The 27,986-nt window shown below is 46.1% G+C and overlaps 2 long non-coding RNA genes and 1 pseudogene across 4 annotated transcripts; all 3 read right to left on the minus strand.

Annotated features, from left to right (window-relative positions):
* Positions 1-15,745, minus strand: part of LOC124689795 — an 89,091-nt pseudogene extending 73,346 nt beyond the window's left edge.
* Positions 15,746-17,905: 2,160 nt separating this feature from the next.
* Positions 17,906-20,564, minus strand: LOC124691815. 3 transcript variants are annotated; one of them, XR_006999169.1, is made up of 5 exons: positions 20,460-20,564; positions 19,799-19,917; positions 18,850-19,066; positions 18,334-18,473; positions 17,906-18,220 (listed from the first exon to the last, which is right to left on the minus strand). It is a non-coding gene; the product is annotated as an uncharacterized LOC124691815 (long non-coding RNA). The 3 variants fall into 3 exon arrangements; XR_006999167.1 differs by having other exon boundaries at positions 17,908-18,211; XR_006999168.1 differs by lacking the exon at positions 17,906-18,220 and having other exon boundaries at positions 18,264-18,473.
* A 612-nt stretch (positions 20,565-21,176) lies between these two features.
* Positions 21,177-22,383, minus strand: LOC124691817. Its single transcript, XR_006999172.1, has 3 exons — positions 22,264-22,383; positions 21,756-21,942; positions 21,177-21,488 (listed from the first exon to the last, which is right to left on the minus strand). It is a non-coding gene; the product is annotated as an uncharacterized LOC124691817 (long non-coding RNA).
* Positions 22,384-27,986: the final 5,603 nt, after the last annotated feature.

Here is a 27,986-nt window from a genome sequence, read left to right on the forward strand (position 1 = left end):
TTGAGTTTTACATCATCTGCTGTTTATTTAGAATTTTACATGAGGTATTGTTTACTTCATCTGAAGGAGATGATGTATATAATTTACATCATCTGTTGGAGATGCTCTAATGAGAGTTGAAAGGACTTGAGCAACGACTCCTCGCGTTGCCTCCCTCCTAGGCGGCGGGGGAGAAACACCGCTCCCAACCGCCGTCGCCCTTTCCTTTTCCCTCTAGCTCCCCTCGTTGGGCCCAGAGGCGGTCGCGGAAACCCCGAGCAGTGTCGGTGAAGTGGGGGTCGGGGCCCTAGCGCATCGTGGTCGTGGCGTGGCTGGGAGGGGAAACACTCAATGGTGTTTTGGAGCCACGCCTGGCGGCACGCCGTCACCGCGGCGGTATCATGGAGACGATGATCTCGACAGGAGGTGCCAACTGATCTGCGGCGCAAGGGCCCCAGAGTAGCGGGTCTGCACACGGATGCGGCATCCTCTCTAGCGAGAATGTTTGGCCAGGAGGCTGCTCCATGTGGCGGCGCCTAGGTGCAGCGGATCACAGGGATCCCAAGCCCATCAGCGCAGGAGGTGTGTGGCGGCCAAAGCATTCTCCAGCGTCGATGGCGCTAGATGCGACAGAACCATAGCCCTACAGGGCCTGCAGATCGGAGATTCTAGTGGCAGTGACCTTGCGATTGGTGGCAATCTATTCGGCGACAAGTTCGGGGTGTGGGGCTGTTGGTAAAAACCGCGCCGACTTCAGCCATGGCGGATGATGGTGGCGTCTTTGCACCGTTAAATTGTAGAAGGCATCGTTGTTGCAGCCCTCATCTTCTTGCGCCGGCTACTCCGGGTGAAACCCTAGATCTGGTTCTCTCAGATCAGATAATGGCAGCGCGCAACGTTGTTCTCCCTCCTAGAGTAGGTGTTTGTTGGAGGGACCTGAGGTGGTGCGGCGTTTTTTCTTCCGCGGTAAAGACGACAAGTCTTGATGGAGTGGCTCAGCGGCGCCTCGGCGGCGAACGCGTGACGATGGACGCATGCATGGTTGTGTCTGCTGTCATGGCAATGTTGGCGGTAGGTGCGGCGAGTACCATACAAATCTTTGCCCTGAAGATGCTTCTTGAGTGCATGAGGTGCATACTGAGGGTCTGCTGGACCGGATATGTGTGCTCCCGGTTCTATATAGGGTGACTTTATGATGTCCCTGGTACCTAGCCGTTGGGGTGTTGTTTGTGTTTTTAGGACATATACCCCTCTTGCAGTGATGTTCACCCATTGTCCATTTTATATGACTTGTATGGTGGCTTCGGGTAGTTTAATGTAACCTATTGCCGGTGCTTTGTTAAATAAAATACAATTAAAGGTTGTATGCATTTTTATTAACATAAGGTCGTATGCATTATTTTATGCAAAGGACCTCCTTTTTCGAAAAAAGATGAGCGTCGAAAACTCAAAGGGCTTCTTTAATTCACACACTTTTTAAAACATTGAGATGGAAAATACACATGATGAATTGTCATGTGCTTGCTGGAAATCTGCTCCCTCCGATGGGTAGATGATTTGTTATCAAATAGCGTTTCAAAAAACTTCTCCAAAACAGAATAACACAAAATCATTTAAGGAAAGGAAAAAAAACGGCCTTCGTTAGAAAAACTGATTTGTATCCTTCAAATCGTATGAAACTACAGTGAATCAAGAGGCCCGAAATGTTGAAGGGCACTGCCACAAAGTGCCGGAAATGTTTGGAATGCAAGATTCTTACATGAATTTAGTAGGAACCTCAACATAAGACAGATTTAACGTTTCTTGCCTCGAGAAACTAGGCACTACAAATTGTCGACGACGCCCATAGTAGTGTATGGAGATGGGATCCTTTTCGTGGACACTAGAAGATACAAATCAAACTAAGAACTTAAAAAGAAGAACATGAGCTGGATTGAAAATGAAAGGGAGGACATGATGATGGCTACATAAGGTTCCTGATGTGCTCGAACTTTCCACACCCACAACCATCAGGATGTTACACATCTGTACCCGACAAGGTGAGTATCCTTATCGATCGTGATCAGGGCTCCTAATCTTTGAACAGATGAGCAGATCAAATGCCTCCTACAATTGGAAAGATAGAGCTACCGCAAATAAAGGAAAACTGAAAGATGGAGCTGGCACCATTGCCCTTTTGGCCACCACTCTGTTGCTTTCACGCCGCTCCGCTTGATCGTGGATGCGATCTGGTAAGACCGGTAGTTATGTTCCACCAAATCAGTAGTTCACTTAGTATCTAATATAGCACCGAAGATACAGATAGTTTGCGTTGGGACTTTTTTTTTCCTGTAATCTCAGCATGAATTGAACCGTTTCATATGAACTTCCTACAAATGTGTTAGCCTCGCCAAGAATGCAGATATATTAGCTCAGTAGATCATATTCATTTCAGATGCCAGTAATTAGGGTCTATACTGAAACAAAAGAAGGCAAACAATGTTTCAGTAGAGTAGCGATACATTGATTAAACTTCAGACAGCAGCTAATTTCCGCGTGTGTCTTGCGATCTGACAAAAACTAGAACAACAACATATGAGAAAAGTGTTATTCCCCTGAGCTACTACGAGCACTTGTAGAACCCCTGGCGTAAGAGCTATTACGCTTGAGGTTGTTGCGCTTGAAGTTGTGCATCGTATGCTTCCTGACCCTGGCGTAAGACCCTCGGATATGGCATGACACATTACTACTGGTCTAGCGATAGTAGGTCATATTTGCACATTTGCACTGCACATATCCTACCTACCGAATAGTGGTTTTGAGAGGAAGTGATCTTTCATTTCCTACATGTGCACTTCTGGGTCTTGGTCTGGAGGAGGATATTGGAGGACTTGATCGTGTTTCTTAGTTTCCTCTAGGGTCCTCTTTGTAATTTTCATAGACTCATCTGAAATTTGTTTCCAGATTATCAATAGCAGCTTTTCTCGGGTGACCTTGTTCAAAAAAAAAAAAAAAAAAAAGCGGGCGTTCCTCTCTTGCTTTCCAGGACCAAACAGTAGTGAGCTCCAAGCAAAGATAATTCAGGACCAGCCAACCAGTAGTTGGGTACATAGGGCCGTCAACTTCAGCCAAAGCTAAGCTTTGATTAATTTAAATTTTACTAAAATGAGGATTCCGCGCGCGCGGCGCCTGTCGATCGATGTGCGCCTTGCGAGTGCCGGAATAGCTGCTCGGCCTCCGCTGACACCGCCAGCAGAGCACACCCAGAGGCACCGTCCCGCCGACTGTGCCCATGAGGTCGAGCTCAACTGGCCGGAGAAACAGCATCCCGTCGCCACGAAGCGATGATCATCATGGCCTCCATGGGCAAACAAGACATCAAAATGGAATGTAAGTTTTATGTGTAACGTGTCAAAATCTTGTAGGAATTGATTCAAGCAGTTACATGAGCATGGTTGTACATGTCAGGTGACTGCCACGGACTATACAGATCATCTTCTTTTTAGCCTTTTATAAGTTGACATAATGAAAGTGATCGGTTGATGCTACCGAAGGTCGCCATTTGTGTGGGAGAATTTGTTTCCTATGCCGTAACGACATAATGGAAGTGATGGGTATACTGGGGCTGGGGTTACTATATAGTAAATGGTAGGTTTGTGTGATCCAAAAATAGTGAAGATGTCCCAGCATGTTTCGTTCTTGTACCCACATTATTTGTCAAACATGCCTGAGTTGGGTCATCAAGAATATGCAAGAGAATGTGGATAATACGTTGGCTTAACTGGTCAAAACAAAATACATTGGCTTACTCTAAAGCAATCTTACCACAATTCAGAAACTGGAGTATATGACCCTAAGTGGTCTGATTTAGCTGACTTGCAATGAGTAGCAACCTTAAAATATGAACCAAACAGTCCGAACTATCATAGAGGGCATGTGATATCATATACTCCCAGGCAGTATCATCAGGTCAAACAAAAGCACAAGAGCAATCGCATGACATTAAAATGAAATTATTCCAATCAATTTTTGCAAAGGTGTGCTGTAACAAAGTACTACCTCCGGTCAATTTTAATTGATGCAAGAGTGACCTGCGTATGCATATGCTCATTCCTGGGCTTTCATTAATTAAAACAGAATGGAGGTAGTACACAGACACAAGTGCTTTCAGCGGCATGTTTTGAAGGTACGAGCGAAAACATAACAAACAATCATTTTCGTGCTTGAGGTTCTTTAGTTCGGCACATGCATATTTTTGGTATAGTAATACGTAGGAGTTTGAGATATGTGGAACTTACACAATGAGGCAATCACGGTCAACAGAAGACAGCAATGCTTGCGAGATCATCTCAAACAGTTCTTCAGGTTCCTTTACCAAACAAAAATTTGAACAAATCGTCAAATTTGCAGTACAAAACCAGATAACGGAAATTACTAACCACCAAAGGTATTAGTTTTATGATATCACATATCATGATGTACACATTTCTCAAGTAAACGAACCATGTCTGGTTAATACATGGACTCATGAGCACCATGTAATGATCCAAAGCAATGCCTGGAAACAACAGAATCTTTTGCCAGTTCCCTGCATAAAGGAAGCACTTTTGATCAGATTACCTGCTACATATATAATAGCGAAATAAGAAGCCAGCATTAGGTTTCACAAGAATCAATATTATCACGTTACAAGAGACATGGCATGAAGCACTACAGTCCCAGGAAAATACAGATCAGAAATGGATATTGGCATCTACTCCCTACGTGCTAAAATAAGTGTCTCAACTTTTTCTAGATATGGATGTATCTAGATACATCCGTATCTAGACAAAAGTGAGACACTTATTCTAAACCGGAGGTAGTATCTTCATTAACAAGACAGTATGTATGGCTCCTGGCCAGCCCTGAAACAATACAACCCTTCCAAATCATTTGCCTGATAATATATAGGCCAATATTAAGTCATTTACTTGGTCCTAGTGCATTGTATGCCCTAGTTTGGTATTTTATGAACTTCACTGTTTAATATCCATGTTTTCGCAGGGAAGGCACTCTCCATACATCTTAGAGGTCGTTTGGTATCCATCATTTCAGCCTGAAATCCTAGAATTCATTTTGGAATTCCATAGGTGGGCTGTTTGGTTGCCACAGAATTGTGCTGTCATTTCATTTAGGAATTCCAGCAAAATGACTCTATGAGTAAACATGATTCCAAGCTGAGACCTGTCATTTGCAATTCTCTATGGAAGCCTCTACACATTCAATATTGAATTCTGCTGTCATTTGCAATTCATGTGGCAACCAAACAAGTCAGGATGTAGGTGGACGCGGGCGTCCACAGGCCCGCTCCAGCCGCGCCGCTAAAAAACGCTTCGTGGCGTCGCGGACAACCTGCAAACCATATGTGGGCCTTGCAGACAACTTATGCATCACCTTCTTGGCCCGCTTGCTTGGCCCGCACATACTTCCGCTAACGCCTGTGCCTAGGCGGTCGCCTTGTTCATCGCCACCTGCGCCGCCGGGGCCTCCACTCGTCGTCGCCGCCTCCGGCCTCCCCTTCCTAGCCTGCACCACCCCGTCGTCCTCGACGACTTTCTGTCCCCGCCTGCGCCACTCCGTCCAGTTGTCGTTGTTCCCGTCGCCACCTGCGGATGAAGGAGGAGGAGATGGCAGAGGCGACGGGGAAGGAGGAGGACATGCCAGGGGCGGCGAGGAAGGAGGAGGAGATTCCGGGGAGGCGGGGACCGCGGGGAAGGAGGAGGAAAAGAAATCAGCGCCCAGGTCTCCCCCTTCTTGCTTATCTGATTTGCTATGTTTCTCCACTTTTCAGTGAACTTGGGTGTTTAAACAGAGGTAGGATCGATTCCCACGGGAGTCACGATGCCCACCTTTACCCTGTCTCTATTTGGAGGCAGATTGAACAACTAGCCAGCTGAGCTGATGTCGAATTGTAGATTTTCCTTCAGTTTGCCTGAGTAGTTTGATCTCTATAATCGTGAACAGTGGCCGAACTGTCTATTTTAGAACTAGTGGGGTCTGATTTCTATTCAGTAGTTCTTCCGTTCTGTCTGATTGCAGTTGGCACTAGCAAGCATAATGTAGTATTTTAGAACACGCATGCCTTTGTACCAGTTCTGTGTTCGTTTGGCTGTTAAGATACATAGTAGGGGATGCCTGACAGAGAAAATATTCTCGAGCTTGTTTGGAAATAGAGAAGATCAGTTCTTTTAGATTATGTCACAATCCTCGCTATATGTTGGATGTTTTCAATGTTAGTGTTCTACGTGCATAACTGTGACTGCTATTATGATTGCTGCTACGAAATGATTGCTCCTTTTTTGGTTAATTAGGCTCTGATGATTTTGCCCTGTTAGTTCAATTCATACAATAGAGATTGCGCATCCTGCTGTGAAATACTCACTCATTTGATGTTAATCCTATCAATTTTAATTATGTCAGTAGCATGACTACTATAGTTTTCTGTAGAAAAATTTATATTCACTTCTGTTTTCCTTGCTTAGTTGCATCTCGGGTACCGAATTGGATCCATGTGACACCTCCACTCTCAAAATGGCTGATGCTGTAATAAAATGTTGTTTTGTTTTGAATATTGTAGACCCTTCAGTGAACAAAACAACCACCACCGATGTGGATGATGAAGAGTGTCAGGTAACAACCTCCACTGTTTAAATGAGCTTCTGACTTTTTGAAGAGCTGAAACATCTGTCATTTTGGTTACCTGCTTGCTGTATGTGTATGTTGAAACAGGAACTGAATTATTTTGGCTAAATTATCTACTTAACCGGGAGTGAGGTCTGAGACATGTGAGCTTTGCTCTATTTCTGTCAAGCCACATTGGTTTGTCTTGTATAATCATATATAGCTCTTTATTAATTTTCCAGATTCTTGTGACAATGCCAACAAATCAGCAGGTGCCGAATGATTCTCATTGAAAGTTAATAATTTCCATTCTCTTGCTGAACATGTTTCGTTTTTGCTGAGCATGTTCCTTTGACTGGTTATTCAAATGTCCTAATGTTTCCTATTTTTTCAGCTTTTTACAAGTAAAAGCAGCTGCAAATGGAGAAGTATGGGTCTGTTAGAGTTTGCTAATCACTGTGGCAATATGGAGAAGTTTGGGTCTGTTAGAGGCTTTTTCTGTTACCATGGATTTTCTGGTCAAGAACTGCCAATTATTCTTCTTTGTCATTCTTTTACAAGGATTATTGATTTTGATCTGTCATAAATATTTCGTCATGTGGTAACTGAAAAAACTTTTGCTGGTCCAGAACGATGTACACTACTATCATTTAGCTAGCTAGTCTTGCAAGTAGCTGTGTTAATCCTATGTAGCGCTGATTCTAAACGGGCAGCTGCGCATGCATGCATATGCACTACAAGGGAAGGAGGTTCGCGTGAGCAAGCAAAGCTTCGGTTGGTCCACAAAACGTCCGCGTGGCCTGCTAATCCTTCTTATCCTGCATGCGTGACGGAAACAGGCACCTGCAAATCCTGCATGTCATCCGTGCGGCCAATGCAGGCAAACGCGGACACTCCGTGGACGTGTCCACTTACAACCTGACAAACAAGTGTATATTTCTGAAATTACAATGTAAATGAAATGAATACATGTATTCATTTTAAAATGCTACAAACGAAATGAAAGCCTGGCTTCCAAACGACCTCTTACAGTTATCATTGCCATCTTTTAGTTTGTGGAGTAAATTTAATAGAAATAAGCAGCAAATGGATGGCAATTGACAAATAATCCATCTTAACCGCCGATTAAATACATGTGAGGATTATGACTGAGCCAAAGCTGATAAAGAGAATACTCTTCAGAAACAGGGAGCAAATGGATGAATCTTGACAAGAAATCAATCTTGACCCAGGATTAAATATATCTGAGGATTATGACTAACCCTAAGCTGAATACTGATAACTACGATACACATGCACATGGTAGATCGAAGTATGTGAACGAACCATTAGCACACAGACAAATTCAAATCAATTGGACTTTTGAGGAGTAACAAAGGAAAGAAGTCGCAGAAAGACGAGAACTAATACATACTTGGCACCAATACAAATCCATGGTACATATAAATGGCTGATCATTTTCTCCTAGCCCGGCAATAATTGGCTGGCAGAAGTATGGCCCAAACCTACATAAAACAGTTTGCAAGCAAAAGGAGACAAAGCTCTAAATACATATATAACATAACATATTGTGGGACCAATAGAGGGATGGTGCACAATATCAAATTACGACCTCACGGATGACAAAAGAAAGGTCATAAAATGCTTGTCTCAACTACTGGCATAGAGTATAAGTTTTTTAGGTGGACAACTGAATTACCATAATCGGCAAAAGGAAGGAAAGCATAAAACAAATCGCCCAGAGAAGTGAAATTAACCTTTTTCAGATTCTTTTTTAGATAACAGACATGAAATGCCCGACTTTAAATTAATGAAGCCACGAGGTTCACAAGCGCTATTACATGCTGCAGCATACAGCTTAGCCGAGATAAGATCAAAGAACTAGAGTACCCCTACTCCAGAAGCTAGAAAGCATGGGGTCGGCCTCCCCGAAAAACAAACCGATCTAAGGACACTAAGGAGCTTGTAGGACAACTGAATTTCAACATATTCTTTAACTGTAGAATAGGAATTGATACTACATATTTTTCATACAGGAGGAATACATGGTGATGCTTATTCGATTCATATTCCAAAAGAAATTGTAATCCGTCAGAAATTGTAATGGTGGGATCTCGGGGGGAAATTGTAATCCGTCAGAAACCACAAAAAACTCCAACTAATCTAGTCAATTCTGCAAGCAACTAATCTAGTTCAGTGTTGTTGGGGTAAACTCATCCATAAATACCCCTCAAGTGCAACTCATCCTATTGGATGCCTCCAACTAAAGTCGGTTTTTCCTGCAACTAATGTCAGTTCTGACTACAACTAATCGAGTTTCGTGTTGTCGGGCTAAACTCATCTATAGGATACCCCTCAACTGCAAATCAGCCATCCTATAGGATGCCTGCAACTAATGTCAGTTCTATGTCGGGCTGAACTCATCCATAGGGATAACCCTCAAACTACAACTCATCCTATATGGTGACCTGCAACAAATGTCAGTTCTTCCACTAATGTCAGTTCCTCCTGTAACTAATGCATGAAAAGGCAACTTAAGAGGGAACAATAAAGAAACTTAATAAAAATGGGACAAGCAACTAATCCCTGGTTAAAGCAACTACATATTCACTGCAAAACAACTACATATAGTGTGTGCAGAAACTTGTAACATGCTAAAAAGCAACTAAATGCACACTGTAAAATAACATGTTGTGCATCCAGCAACTTGGAACATGCTCAAAAAAGCAACTAATTGTGCACTCTGAAACAATAACGTACTCCCTCCGTCCAGAAATGTAAGACGTTGGGAGAATATTTCCGACCAGGTGAAAACAGGAAAAAAGACAACATTGCCCTTACTAGATTTTGAATCGGTACCTTCCTAGATTTAGAATCGCTCTTCCCAGATCGAGGCGCCCTCCGTCGATCGCCCTTCGCCCTCCGCCGGTGACTCCACCTCGCGCCCAGGCCTCCACGATCCCTCGCCCAGGAGGCGCACTGAGAAGGGATCCCCGGGTCGTCGCGCTTCTCCCCCTCCCCAGGTCGCTAGTGCTCCTCCTGGCCTCCAGACCTGGGCTCTGCTTCTCCTCCCCAGGTTATCGCTTGGTCCCCTCGATCCCCAGGTCGCTAGGATCCCCAGCACGCACAGCTCCGCTCGATCCTCTTCCTCGCTGCCCAGGAGCACTTGGTTGCTGCTTCTCGATCCTCTTCCAAGATCGCCTCGATCGATCTCCAGCACGACAGCTCCGCTCCAGTTGCTCCAGGCTCCTGCCGCTGACAAATTGTTGCTGCTCGCCTCCGCAATGTCCGTCTCTGGCTCCGGCCAAACAACCCTGCAACATCACTGAAAAAACAAGATAAGTGGCCTGCCATCTAAGGAGTACACACCATGGCAGCATTTATGTTCGACCTCAATAACACTCCACCTTTGTTGGATCTCAATTGCACTCCACCAGTCAGCTGCACTCCACCTACAGGAGGTTATGCTCCAGACCAAGATGCAGGTAGAACCCATTGGTTATCGCTACCTTTAGTTCTTCAATTTCTGTCCAAAGCACCAAAAAAGTTTAAGCAAAATCACTGTTACAGTTGTTTGGCTTCATACAAAAGCTTTTATTGTCAGGCTAGTAGTTGTTTAAATCATGAACTTGTATTTGCATTTTCTGTAAAGCATTTCCTGTTCAAGGCAACACAAATAAGTGCTATCTGCTATCTGTGGGTTTTCTTTTCTTATTACTGGAGTAGTAACAAAGTGGAATCTATGGTCACTTCCATCTGCTCTCAGCTGGTTTTCTTTTCTTATTACTGTACTTTAGAGCATGCATCATACACAAGCACTTTAAAAGATTCCCAGAACAGCAAAACAATGTGTAACTCATGCCTACAATTCTATAAAAATACAAATTCAATAGATCCTATTATTTGTCAGTCAAATAATTGAATCTATTGGTGATGAAGGTAGTGGTTTGTGATTGACATCCCTGTGATACATAGATGTACATGTTTAAGAATTATAACTAAATAAATAAATAACTCGTGTCAAATGAAGAGATAAATATAGAAGTTTGTGTCAATTCTGAAATTCTATACAATGGTTATTTGTTAGATTATTTGCTTGTCTTGTCGTGATGAAGTGGTATGTGTTGCAATGGTAGGTGAATTAGCACCTAGCTTAGTTGTTCTTTATTGAGCCGAGAGCGGGTATGTAGGCAGGTAGGTGCATAGCTAAAGATGGCGGGCAATGAAAAGACCTGCAATGCTACGACGGGCGGGCCACACGGAAGCAAGCACAAGCAAAAGTCGTAAGCAACACAAGCACAAGGAAGCAAAAGCAAGCACAAGTACCTACTCCTTGTTAACTGAATTTGTTGCAAGCAAGCAGTGGAAACAAGCTACTGAAATTTCTACCTATTGACCAAGCATTCAACTGATGTATATGACTTGCACTTTTGTTCAGAAACATGCATAAGTAAACAGTTACATGCATAAGTAACCTTGAATTGTTTGTTTCTTTCTGTGCCGTGCGTGAGGATGCAACTTGAAAAATAAACAAGAAGTGCATGTTCTGACAACATTAGCAATTCACTGCATTTTATTTACTGTAGAGTGACACGTTCATAACAAATAAAACATTGTACTGACAGACTGCATGAGACATCACCGGTAAAGAAACTTAGAGTAGTGCAGATTACCATGCATCTCATGGCTGAATTGGTACTCCGGTGCACATTATCATCCTCTTCTACACAAACAACTTCTTTCTGAACTGAACCGAGTCCAACATCGCTGCTTGTTTCACTGCCTGCGAAAAGATATTGACCAAATTAGGAGTAATCGAATTGTAGATATTCAGGAGCTTGTGAGCAAAGAGGCAAGAATAGGCACACTCCTTGCAAAAAAACTTGAGTAGCAAAATTCATTACATCTCAGAGATTCTTATAATTGACATAACATAGTAGGAGTAATAAGCAAAATTTGACATCAAATTATTCAGAAAGATGACAGTAAGGTCATGGAGTACTAATCAAATTATTCACCATAGTTGATCAAACAGGCAATCTGTGCAACTGTATATACTGCAGTCAGTTTCACTAGTAAAGAAGGAAAAGGAGATTCTTCGCAAAATCAATTACTCATTAACTGCAACAATGCAATACAAGCGATCCAGTTCATTTGCAAGACAAGTACACAAGCTATGCCATGACAAGAAGTACAAAGTGAAGAATGAATAGGCTGCACATAACTCATTAACTATGTGTAGAAGATTATGTTATTCATTTATTACTAAACTTGCAATTAATTAGTATACTTTCCTGAACAAAAAAGTGAATTTATATAGCACGTACCTCGCCGCGATACCAAGGGAGGCCCTGGTCACCAAATCAAGCCATATCACAAACACCTGTTCTAAATGAACATCAGATGATGCCACATTCACTTAGTTGCTCCGAGTGACTTAAAGCAAGCACTACTAACAAAACAGTTAACAGCTGCAGATTCTGCATGGTTGCTTACAGCATATGGGACACCATACAGTTTGAGCACCGGCATCGGTCCGAACACATACACCATTGCGATGAGGAGCGCAATCACCGTGAACCAACAAGTGGTCGAGATGATCACATCACGCCTCTCGTTGGGGGTGAACAGATCGCTGCTCGGGTTGAAGTGCGAGCTGTTCTTTCCGGGGCTTCTGTACCACTGCAAACATTAAAGCATTGGAGAAGTCAGATTGAGTGCAGTTTTCAGTTGAGACTTGAGGATTCAGAGCACAATGATTCTTACAAGGTAGACAGGGAAAGCCAGGAGCAGGTATGGTAGTGAGAACAACCAAGACATCTAGAAAAAGAAATAGAAAAAGAAATAGCCCACCAAAATATCGATATTCAGCAGCAGCAGCCACTGGCGCCCACCAAACTACAACTGCAAAATAATGAGTCAGGAGATCAAAAACCAGAATAAGAACAAAAACTGAACACTCAAACTCCCAAATGTACCGTACCTGCACCCAGAAGAACAGGTGACGCCAACCGAACAGAAGCATGCCAATAACCTGTAAAAAAACAATAATAACCTCATGCAAAACCAGAAACTACCGTGCAGTCAAAAGAAAAACAAGAGAATCAAGCACTGAACCCCAAACAACAAAAGTGAAACAAAAAGAGCTAAGCTACATCTGGCCTCAGATTTTATTCTGCACAAGGCTCTACCAGCCGATGAGTTTCAGATGGATTCATGCACATATCCTTTGCACCAGAAAAGAACATCCAGGAAAAAAGAAGGCCTTAGATTAATTCATATATATCATTTGCGTCTATATCATTTGCGTCGAAGAGACCATGCAAAAAATTGATCCGCCTCAGATTGATTGCTTTTAATCATTTGAACCAAGTAAAGTCGAAAGAGAAACAAATTCCTGATGTGTCTGCCTTGTGGATTTTACACTTTCAGCAAAAGGAGCATCAGGTGGCAAAAAACAATAAAACCAAAAGGTAAATATGGTGCATCAGTGCATACTGCTGCAGTGGTCAATTTGCAACAGCTGAACCAGAATATATCATCATTGGCCAGAAATCCTAAACTAGCTCAATTTGAAGAAAACTAGTGCAGATTACTGTCTGACAGTGAATGGCTGAGAAAACTGCAAGGAGAACATACTGATGTTAGTAATGACATTTGTAACATGCAGTTATAAACAGTAAAAATGGCATGCCTTGATTCTTTGTAAAAATGTGTATACTAATCAAGTTAAGGGCTATATTTTTTATTTTTTTGGCAAGTTGAGTGTTTTTTATATACTAGCTTTAGTTATTTTATATTACTACTATAAGCTATGGAAGAGAGGGGGAGGGAGCAATGTCACCGTTAGAGTTGAACTCTGTTGTTGCTCCACGGCCTCCAGACCCAATTCCGAACCACTTCTCGGTTAGTTTCTTCATAGTATAATCCTTAAGCTCGCAAAAGCTCTCCGCCCAGCCAACTGGTTCAACAGGATCAACTCCCAGCCCGGGGCCCGGTCATGGGATTGCAAGTTAACGGGATCTGTCCAATCTGCCACGTATGCTGACACGCGTCGTTTGAACTTCGATTTGAATTCTGTCCAAGCTTGATATTTGTAGTGGTTTATGCGAACCAAAGTGGTCCACACTTTCTCGAAACCAGGCTTTAGTATAAAATGGTGTACAGAATTTGCAAGCGAATCTGCCACCGCGTCAAGGCGGACCAATGATTTGTGACGCTCAGCTCTCGTCAGCCGGCAGGTGTAGCCTTGGCACACCCCTTCAAGCGGATGTGCTGTTTGGCCAGAGGGACCAAAATCGTAGCAGGGGAGGAATATTTGGCCAACCTCCGGATCAACCGAGACAACCGATTCAAGTAACGATTTGGAAGGCTTCTCAACCTTATCCCAGTTTGGTGAAAAGATGAATTCATCTACGTCCATGAATGACATCCATTCGCAGGAAGGTTGATTCGAGGCTGCGCAATGAGAAAGCCCTGCTTCCTGCGTTTTCGTCCAGGGCCAGGCCACGGTGGAGATATCAATGCCAGCAGAGCTCAAACTCGAGACCTGGCCTGCTAGGTCATCCTCGCTTGCATTGTCGTATAGGAAGAACTTCTCAACACCGACTGCAGCATGGTACCTCACCCATTCAGGCAGAAACTTGGCGACATTTCGAACCATGGTGCAGGCACAGATCGATTTCCTTTCACGTGTCACAGGCAAGGCAGTGTTTTGTGGATTGTAGGTGGCAAGTGAGGGTAAAGGCTCCTGGCCGTTGAGGGCTACTGTGACATGGAGGTTGCTGGAATTGAAAGGAGCCGGTGGAGGGGGGCACCTGATCACCTGCTGGGCTGAAGTGGTGGCGGGGGAGGAGGCCACCGTGCCATCGGAGTCTCTGGTGTAGATGCACTGGATGTTGGAAGTGGCAGTCTTGATGACCCCTTGGCGGCTGTTCGTGCCCTTGGCGAAGAGGAGAAGATCGCCTCCGGGGAGAGGGGCGGAATCAAACACGAGACTGTCGTTCCAATTGAGCAACTTGTGGAAATCCGCGGCAGGGGCAGGGGCAGTGGCAGGGGGAGCAGCCGAGGAGGAGTAAGGGGAAGATGAAAGCAGCAGGGGTGGTGGTTGGAGCGGCTGCTCTGAGCCGGGCAGGGGGCAGAGGTAGGCGTGGCGCCCGGGCCCCGGCAGCCTCCCGAGCGCGCGCGCCGGGGAGGACGCCCCACCCTGGAAGACGCACATGGCGTTCCCCACGGCAGGGTCAGCGGACAGGACGAGAACCTCCCGGTCCGGGAGGAGGACGGCATCCTCCCGGAGTTGCGGCGGGGAGTGGTGGCGGTTGGGCAACAGGCGCCGCGCGAAGGACAGATCGGCCTCTGAGGTCTGGCGCGGCATCGACATTAGGGTTTCCGGCGGCGGCGGCCCCGGCGACCGGAAGAGCTGGTCCTGGTGCTGCGACCAAGTACCGCCGCCGAGGCCGATGCTGGAGGAGTGGGCGCCGAAAAAGAGCAGCGCGCCCACCGAAGCTGCGCCGACGCAGGTGAGGAGGCGCTTGCGGTTGCGGCGGCGACGACTCGGCATGGCGGCGGGCTGCGGCTTTGCGAACGGCGGCGGGCGGCGGGCGGCGGGCGGCGGGTCGAGGAAAGCTGGGCGTTTTCGCTCGCGCGCGGGGCGGGGAGTTGTGGTGCTTTTCGTGCGCTGTGTTGCTCGGGAATCAGAGACAGAGTTTGGATCTGGTTCCCGGAATTTCCCTCTGAGAATATATGGACCTGAATTGGAATTGGAATCGAAATCGAATTGGTTGCTTTACTTTCACGCAACGAAACCCGTCCAAATTGGGGTCGGTTCAAATCAATTGGAAATCGAATCGGTCGCGTTACTTTGACGCAACGAAGCCCCCGGAAAGATACGTCCCGATACGCACCAAATTAAGCTAGATCGGAAAGGAAAGCTAGTGGAATGCTTGATTGGATCGGGGTACGCACCGGATACAGGCGAGTAGATGGCGAAGAGGTTGGCGAGGCATCCGCCGGCGAGGAGGCCGAGGCCGAGCTTCTTGGGCTCGATCTTCATGAGCCGCGGCGGTAGCCTCCGGTCGCCGGCCCCGCCCGGGAGCTTGGACGGCCGCGAGTACGCCGTCGACGACATCTCAGAGCTAGGGAGCAAATGCGGGGGTCAAAGCAGAAGAGAGAGAGTTGTGTGTGTCTCCGTGGTAGAGAAGCAGCTGAGGAAAGTGGGGTGAAGTGACGAGAGAAAGGAGAAGAAGAGCGACACAGCTGCGCGTTGCTCCAAGTCCTGAGCTCGTTCTAGCCTTACGCGGTGCTCCATCTTATCTAACGTTGGATCAAGATCATGCGGTGCGGCGGATTCCAACCGGGACCACGCGCACGTGCCACCGCTTAAATCACATCACGACTCCTCTCCTCTACCCACTCCCCATCCCCACCCGGAAAAAATCCCCACCCGCAGTCCTGCACCCTCTCCACCATGGTCTCGAACCCAAGCGGCGAGATGGATTGGACCCCATCGAGTGGATCCTGGTAGGCGGAGGAGGAAGGAGAGGTGCTGGTGGTGCGGACCGCACGTCGCCCGCGCTCCCAAGGCGTAGGGCGGCGGCCATGGCGTTGGTGCGGCTACGGGGGAGGGAGGCACGGGCAGGCGGCCGGCGACGGAGGTGAAGGGCGGCGCCCTTGGAGGACGTGGTGGTGCGGATGGGGGGATCAAATGCCCGTGCTCAAGAGGGGAGAGGCGGCGGCCATGGCGGCGGCGGCCATGGCGGCGGCGGGGTAGTCGGTAGCGGATGGGGATCACGGGGCCATCGCGCCCGTCCTCTGCCTTGCCCGCAACGGAGAACGGAGAGGAGCACGTGCTCATGTCGGCACATCAACGGCATGTGGGAGGGCCGCAAGCGCAAGGAGGTCGCCCCTCCCTTTGCTACGCATGGGCCGCGCGAGCTTGATAGCCTGGACGCTCGGTGGCCGGCGGTAATGCAGGCGTGGTGCAGCTGGCTTCTGATGGATTTGTTTTCATCGAGTGAAACGGCGGCTCCGGCAATCGGCGGTGTGTTCGCGCGCAGGTAAATTCTCGATCAACCTCCGGTTTCTGTATTTCATTGAGATGTGAACAGAGATCCGTTTTGGTCTTCATTTGTCTACAGGAATTTTAAGGATTTATGGGCGCTGCTTATCCACCAGATTCTTCTCCGTATGCAAGGATGTAAGAATAGTGCAATTTTCCCCAATTCTGTCTAATATTTTGCAATTGGATGTACTTTCCGACCTTTTTTTACATCCAAGAAATGGTAAAAGTCTGAGATATATTTTTTCTGCAACTATGGATAAAACGTATGTATCTGGATGTAATTTTTGTCATTTTTCTACATCCAGAATGCTGAATGGATCAAGGTGTAAAACACTTATGTTGTGATCCCATTATTTTTGGTGCTTCTAGATGTAATTTTAACTTTTTTCTACATCCATTGCTGCAACATTTACATCTCAATTAGATCATAAACTACTCTCTGGTATTTGTTGTTTTTATAAGGGATGTATTTTCTTAGAAACTGGATGGAGTTTGCCCACGCAAGGAAGACACCAAAGAAGAATTTAGTAAATTTCCCGTCTCGCGAAAGATTTTTCTCCATATTTTGTTTTATTATTTTAGTAGTAGTATAAAATATTTTTTGGCTCATGGGGATGGAGAAGGCGTGGAAAGTACCGGGACCGGGGGGACCAGAGACGTAATTGCTGCTCTTTTTTTAATGCGCAGCGAAAGTGGGTTTTCTCACACTCTGACCGAAAGTTTCTGTTTTAGGAACATGCCGGAACCCAGTGCACGTGACTTTCTATTTTTAGGAGGGACACTCCCTAAGACTAACGGGTAACCGGGCACTATGTAGCCACGTCCTTTGTTTTAGGCCTGCCTACCAAACAATACGTGTACCAACTTTTTCTCACTCCTTCTCGGCAACAAACAACCATTTGACTGTTTCCTTTTTTTTTCTTCAACAAGAAATAATTCAATCTTATGCAATATAAAAAAGAGTCGTTTGAAGCGGATGGCATGTTACTGTTAACAGTGTTATGGCCCTGAAAATAACGTTTTCCATTTCAATATTTGCCATAAACGTCAGGTGAATGAGAGGACAACTTGTGGGAATGGGCGCGGCGGCACGCCACGCCGACAGTATAATACGTTCATATTGTCAGTAATGTCATATCAATTTTTGTAAGACATATCTAGCGAACCTTATTGATGTTGTTAATAATCAGCAGTGGCTTGCTGGATTGCATACATTTTACAACATAAAACTGAGATATACATATGCTTTTAGCAAAGTGTACAATGGTTTGGTTAAAGAAAAAACACGTGTACTATTTTATACAAAATGTGAGACCGCCTAGTTTTTCCGGTCAGCCAGCCTGCTCTTCTCTCGGGTGAGCCAAGAAAACCATGGTTGAACGTCCAAAAATATGACCACATCTACAGGTACATTACAGGTCATGTGCGATCTAATCTTATTGCACTTGCATTTTGCATAAGAGCAACCAATCACTTGAAAGAAGCTCTACATTGAAGATTGGAAGGTCTCACTGCAGATGTATGTTTCTTTTTCTGGAACAGCTAATGAAAGTATAAAGTTAATGTGTGATCTTTTAAGCTATTATTACATACAGATAGAACATATTCACCATTTCTAGAATAAGAACACGGCAGAAGTACTATCCAATCTTTACCTCTTCCAAGATCATACATTAACTTCTATGTAAGAATAATCATATCCGTCAGATGTGGAGACTGAAGCACCCGCAGTTAACGAAGGCAGAATGTGCAAGAGCTATCCAGTTCCTTGGTCTGACAGAAGAAAACACATAACCTGCAACAACACCAACATATGTTCGCATGAAACTCACTTAGTTTATTAACACTACAAAAGAATAATAAGTTATTGGGTATTGCTAAGATAAAGAAGCAGGCGAACCAGCCGGAACCCTCTCCAAAGCTGGAGCAAGTTGCCTTCCAAAAGGATTTAGTACTTATGAAATAAATTCAACCTAAAAGACCAGCCCAAATAGGATATCCAATGTAGAAACAAATTTGTATCTCTTTCCACTTTTTACATTACATGAATCTAATTGCACTTTGTATGATCAAAAGATTATAAAACTCAAAGATCAAATTTTGGTGGATAATGTGATAACACTCGACCATGCTACCAAGAAAAGGAAGCTAAATTAAGCATGGGACTTAACCTTATCGTGTTCATCCAACTTCTGTAACATCACCTTCATGCTCTACCTCTGACCCAATTCAAGTCCTCTAGTTCAGTTGTATGTCACACAAAAAAAAAAGGAAAACCAAGAGGCACAAACTAAGGGAAGTTTGCTTGGGTTTCTCAGAGAAAAGTTCTATGCAATCACTGCTGGCCTAAAAAAGAGTGGGACTTCCTAATCTGCAGCGTGCTTCGTTCTGGACACAAAAATAAGAACACCAAGTCAGATTACCTACTGTGGTAAACTGGGAACTATTTGGTAACATCATGATATCTGCGGTACTTGAATTCATGGTATTAAAATATTTGGAAATAGCATAAAATTACACTAAACTGGATTATGCTTTCTAGTACCAGTTCTCAGAACCAAGAAGATTTTAGCGAAAGAGACGTGCGAGGAGGCATGGATCTGATAGTGCCATCTTAATGTTAGTGACACGACACAAAAATACATATCTTGGTATATTTATTAGTGAAATATAACAAGAGTGTATTCAGCATCGCACTTTACCAGATAACTGCATTTCTCCCACTTCAGTAAATTAGAAGAGCATACAATTTGAGCAAAGAGAAAGACTATAAATGCCAAGTACTTGCTAGCAGATGGAGAATAGAGAATGGAAATTAATGGACCAATTGGACCTTAGAAGAGCATACGATTTGAGCAAAGAGAAAGACTATAAATGCCAAGTACTTGCTAGCAGATGGAGAATAGAGAATGGAAATTAATGGATCAATTGGACCTATCTAGCTGAAGTTCAATCTATACAAATACTACCTTGTTGTCAACAATGGCCATATTCTGAAACTTAGTGAAAATGTCACTCATAGTTTTTTTTTCTCTTATATACATGATAAATTCAGATACGAAGTTAATTAGTACATTACAACATTTGTTATTTACAAACATGAAACCCTAGTAACCTTACCCAAAAACAAAACCATGAGGGGTTGGCACTGCTCCACAGAGCTTCAAGGCCAATCAATTGTACATTCAACAACCATCATTTTCTCTCTGATTCTCTGCCTTGTTGAATTCTGCAGATAGCTATTAGAACACAATTGGGCATATCAGTACAACAACAACAACCAAGACTTCATATCAGTATTCATCTAAAAAAATGAATATTAGTACTATGGTATGAGTAACTGAGAGTTTTTATTGCATATTCGCCTGAAAAATAATAAAAGTAGATATCATACAATTGCCTCAATTTCCATACTTTCTGTAATGGGAGGAGGGAGGACAGTTTATTTATCTTTTCTTCACTGTATATAAACCTAAGAGTAAGATTACAAATTCATCAATGTCTCGTTAACTTTTGAAATAAATTATGCCACTTACAAACTGAAAATAGACATAGGTTGGTCATAGTTATTACATAGAAAGATCTGCAAATGAAATTAGGGTTGGTGGCATCAATTATGCAGTCCTCAGTTGAAGGATAATTCCAACAAATAAAAGTGATCGCACATAAACACACACAATTTATAGTGCATTAGTGAAGCAGCAATGCACTGTCATGTAAGATTACTCTGAGCAACATGAAAAAATTCGAATGCAGAACATGGGATCCAAGTTCCACTCACCTGATAATTAGTGGGCGGAGCTTGCAGGTCATGGAAGCTGGGGCAGACCTTAACTTCTGCTGCGTTAGTGAAAGTTTGCCCAAAAAACCACAGCCATTGAACAATTAACTCAATGGACACATGCCTGCAGCGGACGCCTCATAGACCAAGCCATGAAAATGCAATGATTGGGAGGAAAAAATCAACACATTGTTTGGAGGAAACAAATAAGCTAACCAATAGCTAATTGTCTGGTAATTAATGAACTCTGTGGGAGTTATATCTTAGGTTTCAGCAAAAATAAATCAATACCCAATGTTGTGCAACAATAAGTGTTAACTACACATGTAGTATGAAAATGTGTGTTCGGTACTGCACCTCGCGGTCGACCATGATGAAATCCAGTTCATACAGATTTCTAAATCTTTATATTCCTAGACGCCCATGACGCACACAAGGATCTTCCATTGATGATCTCGCTTCTAAACATAATTAACCAAAGTTTCTACATTGCCCTTGTGACCTGGACACACTGTCTGCTTTGGTAGAGGGATATATATGTGCGTGAGAGGTAGTCAAAAACTAAGAGGAACCATTAGACATATTTCTAAATAGGTCATGTAGTGTTTATTTTCTTCTACTGAGGACATACTCAATTTGTAAGATCCAAAAATGTACGAATCAGTATGAAAAATTGTAGAAGTGGAAACTCTTAATCCTACATGAATGGTATCTGTAGGACCCAGCCCCAAATTAAAGTGTTTCATTTCCCCCATAGAAAAAAATCGAAACATGAATTGTTGGATTCAAAGTAATAATATTCAGCAATCGAAACAGGGTGATCTTAAAACATGCACAAGTTTTCAGCAATAACACAAGAGAAGGGCAGTTGCAAATTACCTCGACCCGGGATTAGGTTGGCCGCCGAGCCCAGAAGTGAGAGGCTGCCAGCCACCGAGCTCACCCAGGCCAGGAGCAGCCACATGTTGGTCTCCACTCTGGGGGGAGATCGCGCTGCCGAGGCTGCCACCCGCACACCGAGTAGTAGGACTGAAGCAAAATACAGAGCATTCTGTATGTCAGATAAGTGGTGCATATATTGACACACATGAGTTATGAATTATGACTTGGAAAAGAAATGTTCAACTGTTAATGTTCTTTCTAACGATTGGCCGGTCCGAAAGAAGTTCTGGACCTGACAGTGTTGCTACCAATCTATAATAGCTTCAGACTTGATAACACAGCCAATCCAAGCTAAATTATAGCACCTGACAGTGGGGTATGCTTTTTAAGCAATGGGGAGGGACAAGAACTAACCAGTAGGGATATTCGACGCCACGCTAGAGAGGAAAACGATCCCCAACAAAAGGATGACTACCCGGTCAGCGTGTTGATGCGCTCATAGGGCTCCATGAAGGCATGAACTCCCAGAATGCGCTGGTAGTGCCGGTCTTATTGAAGCCGTCAGACGGTGATGAACACCCCGTAGCAGTGGGTATGAGACCTGAAATTTGTTTGCCAGCAACGCCACAGTAAGCAACAATAGGGTACAGATAAACATCACCAAACTACCATCTCTGGGATTGCAACTAACCATTGGTTAGACCGATATGTTAAGCTTTCAATCAATTTTTAACTATTATGAGATGCAACTGGTAATTGGAGTGTGGATTTTAGTGTCAGAAAGAGCACAGTGGAAAATTTGATCTGCTGTAGTACATATTCTAACTTTTTCTTTTTCTTAACATGATGTAAACAAGAGTAAAATCTGCACATGTGTGTCTAATCTTAAATTCAATTCAACTGCAGATAGAAAGATATACACCTGAAGCAGAAGCAATTGGTTAGTTATCTTCTCAAGGCATGATCGGACATTCTTGAAGTCGAGGACGATGAGCGCGAGGGGGGCGGGGCAACCGGCATGCCCACGGTGATGGCGAACACGCACATCGGGCCACCTCCTCCTTCTCCTCCACCGAGCTGTATTATTCCTACTTCCTTTCCGCACATCGGGCCCGAATTTCTGCAGAGACCAAAAAATCGCGCGCAAACGTCGCGATTTCGTGATTCGCCACAAGCTGCAGTAACGCGGCCCTGAAAAATTGGAATCAATCACCACGTATCTCGCCTCAAAATCAGGCCATGTAAGCGAGGTGGAGGCTACAAATGGTCACCTGATGATGCACTTCATCTTGGGGGTGGAGGACTTGGCGAGCTCCATGCCCCCACGGCCCCACTGCAAGGCACGGCGGGCCAGGAAGCAGCATCCCCGGCGTCGCCCGATTCTTCGCTTTCGGGGGGCAAGGGTTCGACGGGGTGGAGGGTGCCCCGCGGTTGGGGGCGGCGGGAAGACGGGGATGAGGGGAAGTAGAGCAGCCGGGTCGGATTGAGGAAGATGGGCGGCGCAGCGGCATGACGGCGGCTGCAGCGCGAGGCACTCTGCCGCCACTAGAGAGTGATATTTTCAACCCTACAACGGGATTCTTTATCTCCATATCTCTTCCTGCAATATGCCGAGGGACTGTCACGCCTTAGACAGAGGCAGCGCCACCTAGGGAGTGTGGTGGAATAAAGGTGGCGCAGAAGTGTGTGTGTGTTATGTTAACTTGTGGGTCCAATGGGCCAGCCAGGAGGCGTGTGTGGGCGTGAGTGCTGTGCGGGAGGAAATAGCACGTAACACCACTTATTGGTGAATCTTTTGCATAGAACCACAGGTTGCAGTTTGTTTTGCATAAAACACCATATTTCCTTGTAACTTTTGCAAGAAACACATAAAACATAATTAGCCTATTTGACACAGTAATTAGAGGAGTGGTTTGGTTCGACCAGTATATTCTTCTACTAACCAACGTAGGCTAAGATGAGGCGATGACCGAGGCGACCGAGATGGCGTGGGTCACGCCGGCATCTAGGCTCCGGTGGCGGTGGGTCCCCCAGGCTTGGGGTCGCGTTTTGATCCCATCAGCGAGGTTTCTGACGACGAAGACGAGATCTCGGTGGTCGAGGAAGTTGTGTGGCGCGGGCTCGACGATGTGCCGCATGTGCTGCCTCTCCGCAACGTCGACGGCCAGGGCGACGGCGAGCATCTTGATGAGTTCTGGTCCAAGATTGGGTACCCTACTGCGGCATCTAGGTCATGGGAGAGGAAGACGGCGGCCGCCACTTCGGGTGGGTAGCGAGCCCGGTCCTCGTCTCCGACTAGGACGGTGAAGCCAGCGGGGGGAGGAAGACCGACGTCATCTTCACCGCCGGTTTTCCACCTGCCCAAGCCGCCGATGAAGATGAAGGCCTGGAAAGTCCCCCTCCCTCCCAGACGGATCACGCCGCCGGTCGTGTTCGCGGACTTTGTTGACGTTGCAAGAGTTGTATCGGCAGCACGTGCGGCGGGGGATGGTCTTGGGATGCCGAGGCTCAGTTTATTAGTTCTGGAGCACCTACAGCTTTGTTGGTGCCGCTGCCGGACGCCTCGAAATCATTCTTCTTCTTTCCCATGGTGGTGCGGCGGCGCGCGGCGGTGGTGGTGGGAGTGGAGGTGTAGGCGATGGCAGGAACGATGCCGTCGACTTTCAAGGCCAGCCCCTCGCGGGAAGCGATGCCATTGAAGGCGGCGCAGAAGCCCAGCCGCCGCCCACCAGTGCGCGCGTAGAAGAGGCAGCCGCAACATTGATGGCGAAGCCTGCGACGCAGACGTGGAAGTGCTGACCGCGGAAGCGATAGTCGCGCAAGCGATTACCTCGATACAGGCTCGCTACCAGGCGGGCCCAGTGGAGAACCGAGCAGTCACTTGGGGCGTCCGCCGCGACGCATTCCAGGCGCAAATATGCGGCAGGTTTGTGTCGCTGCGGACGACTTGGTCACTTTTGCGTCGCACCGCTGGAGGGGTACCAGACGCATTTTCAGCATGCGCGGACGCAAACGGTCGCTCAACGTCCCTTTGCGTCGCCCGTTGGAGATGCCCTTACTACTACTGGGCCCAATCATCTAATTACTATGTCAACAGAGACTAATCAAGTATTATGTGTTTTTTGCAAAGATTACCAAGAAATCTAGTGTTATGTGCAAAACAAACTGCAACTTGTGGTTTTGTGCAAAAGATTCACCAACATATGGTGGTATGTGCTATTTCCTCGCTGTGCGGTTATAAGCAGCGTGTGCGTGAGGAGAAAGTCAAGTTTGAAGAAATAGATGAACAAAGTGAATTCCTCTCCTCTCTATGCTTTGGCCTATCTGTTGATTCTTTCTTCCTTTGCAAGACATATCGCATCGTAGATCCGATCGGCAATCATACCGATAGTGAGATATTACACTTGGTATCAGATTTGGGATGAATTCCTCTGGCGCGCTATCGTGGTTAAATTCCCTCTCCATATTTGGGTTTCGTAATTCCGGGGTCGGGTTGGGGTTGAGTTCTTCGATTTCGATCGGAAAGCTCGATCGCGCTAAATCCTCGCCTCGGTAGGCCCGATCCAGAAGTGGATCACCACGGCACCGTCCAAGGCATCGGCGCAGACCCGCGCGATCATCGCCGCGATGGGGGAAAAGGCGGACGAGACAGCCGCCACGTTCAAGCAGCTCCAAGCAAGTCTCGATCTGCTTCATGGCGTGGTGGGAGGGGTCGACACGAAGCAGCAGCAGCTGCGCGCGCAGCTGGACCTCCAGGCCACGGCGATCGCGGACAGCACCGTCAGGCATGAGGACACGGCGAAGATTCTGCACGCGTTGATGGTCCGCCTGAAGATCCCGGATCCAGATCCCGGCGATCCAGGGCTCCAAGACGAGGAAGAGGAGCCCGAGCGCTACGAGATCGACCCTGCGGATCACGGCAAGGCGACGCACAATTACTCGCCATGGCTCGGGAACACGCCGGGCGCGTCGACAAGTGCGGCGGGCGCGGGACCAACCGGTGGCGGTGGTGGCGGGGCTGGCGTGGGCGGCGGAAGACCAGCCAGCTCGACCGCGGAAGTGCTCCTCGACGGTGGCGGAGGTGGCGGATGAGGTGGCACGGGTGGTGGGAGAACGAGCACGCCAGGCCAGGAACAGGGCGGACGATCTCATATGCCCAAGATGTCATTTCCTCGTTTCTCCGGCGAGCATCCCCGGGTATGGCGTGATCAGTGTCTCGACTACTTTCGTGTTTTCAATATTACTCCATCCTTGTGGTATACCACTGCTTCGCTCCACCTGGAGGGCAACGCAGCAATCTGGTTACAATCTTACAAGCAACGACACACAATCAGAGGCTGGCCGCAGTTCATCACCGCAGTGGAAAATGAGTTTGGGGCAGATGACCAAAGAAAATCCATGAAATCGCTGCTGCAGTTGAGGCAAACAGAAGCAGTGCAGGCATACATAGTGGAGTTCCAGTCCTTGATGTACCAGGTACTGATGTTCAATCCTAACTATGATGAGCAGTTCTTCTTGTCGCAGTTCATCAAGGGTCTCAAATCAGAAATGCGAGCCGCAGTGGAGTCGCAGGTTCCGGAAACACTTGAGCGAGCTTTTCTCATCGCTTGAGTTCAGCAGGAGGTCCAGGATGATACACGTACCAGAGGCACCAGAACATACAACCGCCCTGAACAAGCGCAACAGAAAAGAGGTTCCTAAACCAGCTATGAAATTTGCTACAGGTGAACTGTGGAAAGATAGGCAACTCAGAGAGTACAGGAAGCTCCACAATCAGTGTTATCGATGTGGGGAACCGTACAACCCGGCTCACAAATGTGGCCACAAGCCAGCTGCCACTCTTAATGCAATTGAAGCTCCAGTGGAAGAAGAGTGTCCTATTCTCCTGTCAGAAGAAGTGCTCAACTTATTGGAACTGCAGGATGTGGCTATTGCTGAACAATTGAGTTTGTCTTTGCATGCTATGGCGGGTTCTGAAGGAGCTGAAACTCTCAGACTCAGGGCATTGGTGGGTGACCAGGCACTGATTATTCTTGTCGACTCTGGTAGCAGCAGTTCGTTCTTACATTCTCGAGCCATCGGACTGCAATTGATCGCAAGGCGATGAGACGCACCTAAGGCAAAAGTAAAAGTAGCCAATGGGGAATACATATACTCAACTCAGATTGTCCCTGAATTTACTTGGTGGTCACACGGAGCATCGTTTGTAACTCCTATGCGGGTGCTTGATTTGGGGGCATACGATGCAATTCTAGGGATGGATTGGCTCAAGAAACACAGTCCAATGAACACTGATTGGAACAAGAAGGCACTCTCATTCGATCATCAAGGCAAACAAGTGGTATTGCGAGGATTGCAATCTATCTCAGCAACTTCAGTCAAAGAGGTACCAGCGGAGCAAGTAGCCAAGTGGGTAAAAGGGCACGACATCTGGGCTATGTCAGTGGTGCATACTGAGGGTTCAGCCACGGAGATCATTTCGGCTACAGAGACACCAGAAATACAGCAGCTGTTACAAGAGTTTAACTCTGTCTTTGTAGAACCGACAACCTTGCCACCTCCTCGCGAATATGACCACGCAATTACTCTCAAGCCAGAGGCAGCTCCTTTCAATTCAAGGCCATACCGATATTCTCCTGCTCACAAGGATGAAATCGAAAAACAAGTTTCGACAATGTTGGCAGCAGGAATAATTGTACCAAGCATGTCTCCTTTCGCTTCACCTGTGCTGCTAGTGCTGAAAAAGGACGGGACATGGCGATTTTGCGTGGACTACAGAAGACTGAATGAGCTCACGGTTAAAAATGTGTTTCCCATGCCGGTAATTGATGAGCTGCTTGACGAATTGGGGGGCGCTGCAGTCTTTTCCAAGTTAGATCTGCGAGCAGGATACCACCAGATTCGCACGCTTCCTGCTGATGAGGCTAAAACGGCGTTCAAAACTCATTTGGGACATTACCAATTCAGGGTGATGCCTTTTGGGCTGTGCAATGCACTAGCCACCTTTCAATGTGTCATGAACAGTGTGCTGAAGCCGTGTTTGCGCCGATTTGTTCTTGTTTTTATGGACGAAATTCTGGTGTATAGCAAAACAATGGGAGACCACGTGGAACATCTCAGGGAAGTACTGGCACTACTTCAAGAGCAGCAACTGTTTGTGAAAGCAAGCAAATGTTCGTTTGTGTGTTCCACTCTGGAGTATTTAGGCCATATCATATCAGCACAAGGGGTGGCTACTGATCCAAACAAGACCCAGGCAATGAAAGATTGGCCTCAACCGACAAATGTGACAGAGTTGAGGGGGTTCTTGGGATTAACAGGCTACTACCGCAAATTTGTGCGAAACTACGGCATTATTGCCAGGCCTCTCACCAACTTATTGAAGAAACACAAAGAGTTCATCTGGGATGCCATTGCAGAGGAAGCCTTCGCAGCTCTCAAGGAGGCAATGATGACAACACCTGTTCTCCAATTGCCAGATTTCTCAAAAACTTTTGTGGTGGAAACAGATGCTTGTGGCACTGGGATCGGCGCAGTTTTGATGCAAGATGGCCACCCTCTAGCGTTCCTTATCAAACCGTTGAGCAAGCTCCATCTACAACTCTCAATATACGAGAAAGAATTCCTTGCACTCCTTATGGCAGT

This window comes from Lolium rigidum, chromosome 2 (assembly GCF_022539505.1).
Source record: "Lolium rigidum isolate FL_2022 chromosome 2, APGP_CSIRO_Lrig_0.1, whole genome shotgun sequence".
Classification (NCBI taxonomy): domain Eukaryota; kingdom Viridiplantae; phylum Streptophyta; class Magnoliopsida; order Poales; family Poaceae; genus Lolium; species Lolium rigidum.